The sequence below is a fragment of the Pygocentrus nattereri genome, chromosome 21 (assembly GCF_015220715.1).
Source record: "Pygocentrus nattereri isolate fPygNat1 chromosome 21, fPygNat1.pri, whole genome shotgun sequence".
Lineage (NCBI taxonomy): Eukaryota > Metazoa > Chordata > Actinopteri > Characiformes > Serrasalmidae > Pygocentrus > Pygocentrus nattereri.
Window position 1 is genome coordinate 34,389,359 of NC_051231.1, and position 10,449 is coordinate 34,399,807.

Sequence of the window (10,449 nt, forward strand, 5' to 3'; positions counted from 1 at the left end):
CATTACTGCGTGATCTGCATAAAAAAGGAATTTGGCAATTGTTCACTGAGCTGCTGAAGTCTTTAATATATGTTATGACGAGTGAGAGCCCCCGTAGAGATGCCTGCGGTTTTCCTTTTAGGGTTCATAATGACTGTGATTTCCCCCGGAGAGGCTCTATCCATCAGACAGATCATCTGCGGAGCGGGGACGGACGGATCCGCTGGGCAAGACGTGTCGGGTTTGTACAACAGCGCATAAAACCTCGTCAGCATCCAGCGCTGCCACAGTAAGAGAGATGTATGAGGTTCCAGACGTGTTTAGTGTGGAGGAAAGTCCAATTTACCACCTTTAGCACAAAGGGAAAGGTGTTTACACTATAATCTGATAACTGCAGATAATCAGATTGTGTCAGTAACTGGTTCAGTGTGTTTACACTTAATAATCTGATAACTGCAGTAAATCAGACTGTGTCAGTAACTGGTTCAGTGTGTTTACACTTAATAATCTGATAACTACAGTAAATCAGATTGTGTCAGTAACTGGTTCAGTGTGTTTACACTTAATAATCTGATAACTGCAGATAATCAGATTGTGTCAGTAACTGGTTCAGTGTGTTTACACTCAATAATCTGATAACTGCAGTAAATCAGATTGTGTCAGTAACTGGTTCAGTGTGTTTACACTTAATAATCTGATAACTGCAGTAAATCAGATTGTGTCAGTAACTGGTTCAGTGTGTTTACACTTAATAATCTGATAACTACAGAAAATCAGATTGTGTCAGTAACTGGTTCAGTGTGTTTACACTTAATAATCTGATAACTGCAGTAAATCAGATTGTGTCAGTAACTGGTTCAGTGTGTTTACACTTAATAATCTGATAACTACAGTAAATCAGATTGTGTCAGTAACTGGTTCAGTGTGTTTACACTTAATAATCTGATAACTGCAGTAAATCAGATTGCGTCAGTAACTGGTTCAGTGTGTTTACACTTAATAATCTGATAACTGCAGTAAATCAGATTGTGTCAGTAACTGGTTCAGTGTGTTTACACTTAATAATCTGATAACTGCAGTAAATCAGATTGCGTCAGTAACTGGTTCAGTGTGTTTACACTTAATAATCTGATAACTGCAGTAAATCAGATTGTGTCAGTAACTGGTTCAGTGTGTTTACACTTAATAATCTGATAACTGCAGTAAATCAGATTGTGTCAGTAACTGGTTCAGTGTGTTTACACTTAATAATCTGATAACTGCAGAAAATCAGATTGTGTCAGTAACTGGTTCAGTGTGTTTACCCTTAATAATCTGATAACTGCAGTAAATCAGACTGTGTCAGTAACTGGTTCAGTGTGTTTACCCTTAATAATCTGATAACTGCAGTAAATCAGATTGGGTCAGTAACTGGTTCAGTGTGTTTACACTTAATAATCTGATAACTGCAGTAAATCAGATTGTGTCAGTAACTGGTTCAGTGTGTTTACACTTAATAATCTGATAACTACAGAAAATCAGACTGTGTCAGTAACTGGTTCAGTGTGTTTACACTTAATAATCTGATAACTGCAGTAAATCAGACTGTGTCAGTAACTGGTTCAGTGTGTTTACACTTAATAATCTGATAACTGCAGAAAATCAGACTGTGTCAGTAACTGGTTCAGTGTGTTTACACTTAATAATCTGATAACTGCAGAAAATCAGACTGTGTCAGTAACTGGTTCAGTGTGTTTACACTTAATAATCTGATAACTACAGTAAATCAGATTGTGTCAGTAACTGGTTCAGTGTGTTTACACTTAATAATCTGATAACTGCAGTAAATCAGATTGTGTCAGTAACTGGTTCAGTGTGTTTACACTTAATAATCTGATAACTGCAGAAAATCAGACTGTGTCAGTAACTGGTTCAGTGTGTTTACACTTAATAATCTGATAACTACAGTAAATCAGATTGTGTCAGTAACTGGTTCAGTGTGTTTACACTTAATAATCTGATAACTGCAGAAAATCAGATTGTGTCAGTAACTGGTTCAGTGTGTTTACACTTAATAATCTGATAACTGCAGTAAATCAGATTGTGTCAGTAACTGGTTCAGTGTGTTTACACTTAATAATCTGATAACTGCAGAAAATCAGACTGTGTCAGTAACTGGTTCAGTGTGTTTACACTCAATAATCTGATAACTGCAGAAAATCAGATTGTGTCAGTAACTGGTTCAGTGTGTTTACACTTAATAATCTGATAACTGCAGTAAATCAGATTGTGTCAGTAACTGGTTCAGTGTGTTTACACTTAATAATCTGATAACTGCAGTAAATCAGATTGTGTCAGTAACTGGTTCAGTGTGTTTTCATGCTCTTTGCTAATCAGATAGTGTGGAAATTCTGGGTCTACATAAGAATTACATAAAAATTCTTATTACATAAAAATTCTTATTACATAAAATTTCTTATATAAAATTTTTGGAATCGGCCTGTTTTATCGCCCTCTTGTGCAAATGCGTGATTGTGTTTGAAGGAGGAGACAGCAGTGTTTGAGGTTCAGTGTGTGTCAGTTCCATCTTGCCAATGCTCCTCATTGAAACATGCCAATATAAACAGTTCATTCCACAGCACCTTTAAATAATGCACTTGTAAATGCACAATATAATTAGCATTTTCAAATTTACATCTGAATTTGAAAAAATCCTGACTGTGCTGTCGTAGTTGAGCATGAGGGACAGTGAGATGCTGAACTCCGGAGCTGCTCAGTTAAGCTCTCTCTGCAGAAGTGTTTGAGTCGTCCGTGCTAAGCGGTGCTGCAGTAATGGTGTGTTTTATAGCTCCTGTCAGGCTGTAATGTAGGCCAGTTTCTGCTCTGCTCTACACTGAGAGCGCTGAGAGGCTGCAGGCAAACGGGGGGTTTGAAAAGGCCTCTTACTAAGAGAAGCAACAGGGCCAGAGTATTCACTGAGAGCGAGAGCGATCGAGAGAAGGGCCGAGAGGGAGAGGCAGAGCACCGCACTTAAAACAGATAACACACATCACACCACGATTCTGGAACAGAACTGTTTCTCCGTAACGTTCTGGGTACGCTTGGGTGATTTTCCACTGCGCAGGGTATTGGAACCTTTGGCACCAGAAAACTGGAGCTGTTTTTTCCGCAGTCAGCCACAGAATGTTCCAGTGTGAAGGTTTTTGGTACCTGCTCAACCCGGCCCAGCATTAGTGGAGTGATGCCCCAGCAAACAAGCGTCATTGCCCCCTAAACGCTCTAATTAATACATACTTTTATAGCAAGTGACAAAAAACCCAAACACATACACAGCTGGTATAAAAGGCTACATTAGCCTGCTGTGTGTGGTAGTGTTTAACGGTAGCTGTTTAGCCTGCTGTGTGTGGTAGTGTTTAACGGTAGCTGTTTAGCCTGCTGTGTGTGGTAGTGTATAACGGTAGCTGTTTAGCCTGCTGTGTGTGGTAGTGTATAACGGTAGCTGTTTAGCCTGCTGTGTGTGGTAGTGTATAACGGTAGCTGTTTAGCCTGCTGTGTGTGGTAGTGTATAACAGTAGCTGTTTAGCCTGCTGTGTGTGGTAGTGTATAACGGTAGCTGTTTAGCCTGCTGTGTGTGGTAGTGTATAACGGTAGCTGTTTAGCCTGCTGTGTGTGGTAGTGTATAACGGTAGCTGTTTAGCCTGCTGTGTGTGGTAGTGTATAACGGTAGCTGTTTAGCCTGCTGTGTGTGGTAGTGTATAACGGTAGCTGTTTAGCCTGCTGTGTGTGGTAGTGTATAACGGTAGCTGTTTAGCCTGCTGTGTGTGGTAGTGTATAACGGTAGCTGTTTAGCCTGCTGTGTGTGGTAGTGTTTAATGGTAGCTGTTTAGCCTGCTGTGTGTGGTAGTGTATAACGGTAGCTGTTTAGCCTGCTGTGTGTGGTAGTGTATAACGGTAGCTGTTTAGCCTGCTGTGTGTGGTAGTGTATAACGGTAGCTGTTTAGCCTGCTGTGTGTGGTAGTGTATAACGGTAGCTGTTTAGCCTGCTGTGTGTGGTAGTGTTTAACGGTAGCTGTTTAGCCTGCTGTGTGTGGTAGTGTATAACGGTAGCTGTTTAGCCTGCTGTGTGTGGTAGTGTATAACGGTAGCTGTTTAGCCTGCTGTGTGTGGTAGTGTATAATGGTAGCTGTTTAGCCTGCTGTGTGTGGTAGTGTATAACGGCAGCTGTTTAGCCTGCTGTGTGTGGTAATGTATAACGGTAGCTGTTTAGCCTGCTGTGTGTGGTAGTGTATAACGGTAGCTGTTTAGCCTGCTGTGTGTGGTAGTGTTTAACGGCAGCTGTTTAGCCTGCTGTGTGTGGTAGTGTATAACGGTAGCTGTTTAGCCTGCTGTGTGTGGTAGTGTATAACGGTAGCTGTTTAGCCTGCTGTGTGTGGTAATGTATAACGGTAGCTGTTTAGCCTGCTGTGTGTGGTAGTGTTTAACGGCAGCTGTTTAGCCTGCTGTGTGTGGTAGTGTTTAACGGTAGCTGTTTAGCCTGCTGTGTGTGGTAGTGTATAACGGTAGCTGTTTAGCCTGCTGTGTGTGGTAATGTATAACGGTAGCTGTTTAGCCTGCTGTGTGTGGTAGTGTTTAACGGCAGCTGTTTAGCCTGCTGTGTGTGGTAGTGTATAACGGTAGCTGCTGTGTGTGGTAGTGTATCACGGTAGCTGTTTAGCCTGCTGTGTGTGGTAGTGTTTAACGGTAGCTGTTTAGCCTGCTGTGTGTGGTAGTGTTTAACGGTAGCTGTTTAGCCTGCTGTGTGTGGTAGTGTTTAACGGTAGCTGTTTAGCCTGCTGTGTGTGGTAGTGTTTAACGGTAGCTGTTTAGCCTGCTGTGTGTGGTAGTGTATAACGGTAGCTGTTTAGCCTGCTGTGTGTGGTAGTGTTTAACGGTAGCTGTTTAGCCTGCTGTGTGTGGTAGTGTATAACGGTAGCTGTTTAGCCTGCTGTGTGTGGTAGTGTATAACGGTAGCTGTTTAGCCTGCTGTGTGTGGTAGTGTATAACGGTAGCTGTTTAGCCTGCTGTGTGTGGTAGTGTTTAACGGTAGCTGTTTAGCCTGCTGTGTGTGGTAGTGTTTAACGGTAGCTGTTTAGCCTGCTGTGTGTGGTAGTGTTTAACGGTAGCTGTTTAGCCTGCTGTGTGTGGTAGTGTATAACGGTAGCTGTTTAGCCTGCTGTGTGTGGTAGTGTTTAACGGTAGCTGTTTAGCCTGCTGTGTGTGGTAGTGTATAACGGTAGCTGTTTAGCCTGCTGTGTTTGGTAGTGTATAACGGTAGCTGCTGTGTGTGGTAGTGTTGGGCTCTGCACTGGGATTTTGTGCTGCTTTGCGATCGTTCCTTAGTGTCCTGGTGACCTGAGTGTGCAGATTTCGGGCTTAAAAAGTTTTACTGCAGCTTGCTGGACAGTGTGGGCATGTTTGTGGTCAGCAGTATAAAGTCCAGGATCAAAGTCAAATTCCATTATCCATATTTAAAACCGTCCCTCTCATCTCTGAACAGCTGTGAGGTTATAAACAGGGATTTTGTTCAGAGCCTTTGCATCCTCAAATCTGTGTGCTTTTCCTGCTCTCACGCTCCAGAATTCCCACATCAAAGCAGCTCTGATCCAGAGGCTAATCCGCGGAATGCAGGCCGCCTTATGCTCAGTGCGTGTTTGTGTATGTGTGTGTGTGTGTGTGTATGTGTAAGAGAGAGTCATTTATTTATGTGATTTATTTACTTTATTCATTTATTTTTAATGTTCCACAGTCATAGGAAATATAATACCACTTCTATTACCAATATTACTACTACTAATAATAAAAATATCTTTATTAATAAAGCACTCGTCACACTGGTGGCAGCTCAAGGTGTAGACAGGTGATGAAGCTCAACAGTAAAGTAAGGAACTGCAAGCATTAAATTAAAATCGTATAAGAAAATCACAGATCAGGTTAAACTGATAAACTCAAAAGAGAGTGAAAACTGAGCTTGCCTGTCTAATAAAAGCTGAACTGAACTCTGCAGTTTAGAAGCAGAATAACAGAAAGAGTCTCTTCACGTTTTCTGTGTTTTACAGATTTTAGGATTAGTTAGAAGTCAGTCCCTGATTAGTTAGAAGTTAGTCCCTGATTGGTCAGAAGTCAGTCCCTGACTGGTCAGAAGTCAGTCCTTGATTGGTTAGAAGTCAGTCCCTGATTGGTCAGAAGTCAGTCCCTGATTAGTTAGAAGTTAGTCCCTGATTAGTTAGAAGTCAGTCCTTGATTGGTTAGAAGTCAGTCCCTGATTGGTTAGAAGTTAGTCCCTGATTGGTCAGAAGTCAGTCCCTGATTGGTTAGAAGTCAGTCCCTGATTAGTTAGAAGTTAGTCCCTGATTGGTCAGAAGTCAGTCCCTGATTGGTTAGAAGTCAGTCCCTGATTGGTTAGAAGTTAGTCCCTGATTGGTCAGAAGTCAGTCCCTGATTGGTTAGAAGTCAGTCCCTGATTAGTTAGAAGTTAGTCCCTGATTGGTCAGAAGTCAGTCCCTGATTGGTTAGAAGTCAGTCCCTGATTGGCCAGAAGTCAGCCCTGATTGGTCTGAAGTCCCTGATTGGTCCAAAGTCAGTCCCTGATTGGTCCAAAGTCAGTCCCTGATTGGTCCAAAGTCAGTCCCTGATTGACTAGAAGTCTGTTCCTGATTGATCAGAAGTCCCTGACTGGTCAGACGTTAGTCCCTGATTGGTCAGAAGACCCTGATTGATCAGAAGTAAGTTCCTCATTGGTCAGAAGTCAGTCCCTGATTGGTCAGAAGTCAGTCCCTGATTGGTCTGAAGTCAGTCCCTGATTGACTAGAAGTCTGTTCCTGATTGGTCAGAAGTCAATTCTTGATTGGTCAGAAGTCAGTCACTGATTGGTCAGAAGTCCCTGATTGGTCTGAAGTTAGTCCTTGATTCTCTAGAAGTCAGTCCCTGATTGGTCAGAAGTCAGTCCCTGATTGGTCAGAAGTCAGTCCTAGATTGGTTAGAAATCGGTCCCTGATTGGTCAGAAGTCCGTGATTGGTCAGAAGTCAGTCCCTGATTGATCAGAAGTCAGTCTCTGATTAGTCAGAAGCCAGTCCCTGATTGGTCAGAAGTTAGTCCTTGATTGTGTCGTAGTCTGTTCCTGATTGGTCAGAAGTCCTTGATTGGTCAGAAGTCAGTCCCTGATTGGTCAGAAGTCAGTCTCTGATTACTTGGAAGTCAGTCTCTGATTGGTTAGTAGTCCCTGATTGGTCAGAAGTCCCTGATTGTTTGGGAGTCCGTCCCTGATTGGTCAGAAGTCCCTGATTGGTCAGAAGACTGTGATTGTTGTAAGGCAGAAAATCCATGCAGGTGTGACGTCATCCTCAGCACACTGTGCGTATCTGTAGAAGATGGAAATGCTGATCATATCATTTTTTTGTGAAATTCACTTCAAATTTGCGAAATGTTTGAATGGAAAACCAGCTGTTGAGGTGGTTTAATGCCTGCAGTCGAAGTGCTCCTTTAAATGAGTATCAGCAAATAACATGAACTCCCTCACTGCTCCTGAAAAACACCATGCTGCTCTCTCTGCTGCGGCGCGGTGGTGACGTGTGCCGGCGGATCTGGCAGATTTGTATCCACAGTTCTTATTTACGGCCGGGGACGTGTAATCTATCTCACTGCGCCGCGGGGACGGTGGGTGCATGTTTATGTGGTGAGGAAAGTGCGGCGGTGTCCCTGCTCTGCTGAATTGAGACTCTGAGCGAGTCTCTCAGCGTGAATTGTGTTGAGCGATCAGAATCTGCTCACGGAACAGATGTGTTGTGTGTTGACTTTTGCGAAGGTCACCACCCTCAAAGAAACCTGCCGGCCATCACAGCAGAATTTACACATTACTGAGCATTAAAACGTGCAGCTAAAGTGCTGCTTTACCTCCCTTGTCGCCTTATAAGACCAAAACCATCAGAACCAGCCCAGCTTACCTCTGTATGAGGATGTCTTTATCCCACCCACACTGACACAGCAGCGTTAAAGGGGTGTCATAGAAAATGAACTTTTTTTGTCCGCTTGCTTTTTGCTGTCAGTGACTCACTGACTGACTGACTGATATCCACCATCAGGGCCAGATCATCAGGGCTTTTGGAGGCCCTAAGCAACATTTTTTGCTATCTTGCTAAAAGCTTTGCTGTTAAATTAGAGGCTAACTAATGACAATGAGTGTGTTTACATGCATGTAATAATCCGATAACTGCAGAAAATCAGAATTTGTCAGTAATCAGATCAACTTGAGCAATCAGATCATGTGAAACTCTGGGTCTACAGGAGTCAGACAGTAATCGGATTTGTGCTTTACAAGCATCCAATGAAGTCATAGAAGTCGTGACATAAATATAATGCGAAACTCTTTTTAAAAAAAACAGCTTTTTTTAAAAAACATTGCACTGCTTTACCTGAAAATATGAAAAATACATCACCTAGAAGATATAAACCCTTCATTTCATCAAGCATGTAATTGGATTCAGCATCGCTCCAGCAATGTTTTGCTGCGTGTCACAGCAAAGCTGCTTGCTTATTTCTGGTACAGCGGCCTGTTTTCTCACATGCTCAGACTAGAAATCTGAAAGAAATCAGAGTCCGAGTTCACATGCACTGACAAATCTGATTACGGAGCTAAAATCCTGCCTCTTTATCAGGTTTCCTAATCAGATTTCTAGACCTTAATCTGATCTAAGAAATCAGAGTGTGCTGTTTATATGACCATTTGAATAATTAGATAGCTATAGAAATCTGATTGGATTACTGGAGGCATGTAAACGCACTCTCACACTAAGTCAGTGACTCACTGACTGACTGACTGATACCCACCGTCAGGGCTGGATCTTGCTTTTTGGAGGCCCTAAGTGGGATTTTTTGGAGCTCTTCCTGACAGATTTACTGTAAAATTAGAGGCTAAGTAATGACAATGACTACCACAAGCTGTCTATATCATATACGTTAATTAAATGGGGTTCTAATAAGTCGTGATTGAAATTACCGATAAAGACCATTCTTGATACAGTCCAGCGCAACACCACACAGTATTTCTTGCTTTTTAAGTTAACTTTAAACTTAGTTTGATCTATCAACAGTTTTCCATTGCTTACATTGTTCTGTAATGTTATTCATCATTAAAGATGTTATATGTAACAATGTGAAAGTAACTTGAGTAGGCACAGTCACCCAGAAAAAGTTTATCTCACACTCTTGAAAAAAGATGTTTCCTCAAAGCTTCTTTAGTAAAGAAAATATTTTTATGTAGAACCATTCACACCCAAAGAACCCTCTGCATGCTTAAATGGTGATTTGCATTGCGAAATGGTTCTTCAGATGATGTGTTTGTTGTATATGGTTCCATATAGCACCAAAAAGGGTTCTGCTATCCATATATCTCCATGAATCCAAAAACCCTGTCACGATGTAAAGAACCATGGAATGGGTTCTTTTAGTGTTCGAGGTTCTATATAGAACTATTTTCTCTACTAAAGGAAATGTTTTGTCCCGCTCCCGCCTGCACAAGGCAAACTGACATCCAATATCTGACACAGTGTATTTACAAATACAGTATCCTCTGCTGATATAACACGGTAGTCATGGTCATCAGGCGCACACACGCCATTTATTCACCATTTAAACACAAAGTCATCATTTTATGTGGTTTATATATGATTTAGTAATCATTCTACTTTATTTAGACTATTCATTAATTGGCACTGGATGACGTTTGGCATCTGGAAAAATGACAGAACTCCATGAGACGGGGACGACACAGAGGTTACAGTCTTTCATAGATAATGCTGTCAGGGATGGACGCTCTGCTGTCGGAGTTTCATTGTTGAGTTTCAAAGCCAGTCCCAGCTTTATTCCTGTCTGGTCTCTTTCTCAGCCACTCTCTTCCTCGATTCCCCCAATGGCATCTTCTTCTGTCTCTTCTCATCCTCTGCCATGATGTCCATGAGGGAATCGCGAGCTGCTTCTTCTTGTATCTAGCTGAGTTGTTGGTGTGTAACATGGTGCCGTAAAGCGTTACGCAGTTCTGGTGAGAGGTTCTCGTGCTGCTCCTCCAAAGTTACATAGCGCTATAGCAGACTCTCATTCTCTATCTATCTATCTATCTATCTATCTATCTATCTATCTATCTATCTATCTATCTATCTATCTATCTATCTATCTATCTATCTATCTTCCTCCCTCTCTCTCTCTCTCACTCTCTCTCTCCCTCCCTCACTCTCCCTCTCTCTTTCACTCTCTCCATCCATCCCTCCCTCCCTCTGTCTCTCCCTCCCTCCATCTCTCCCTCCCTCCCTCCCTCCCTCTGTCTCTCCCTCCCTCCTTCCCTCTCTCTCTCTTTCACTCTCTCTGTCTTTTCTTTTTTACCTCTTTCTCTCTCCTTGTCTCACTCTCTGTCTCTCTCACTCTTTCTCTCATACTTCTCTGTCTCTTTCTCTTTCATACCT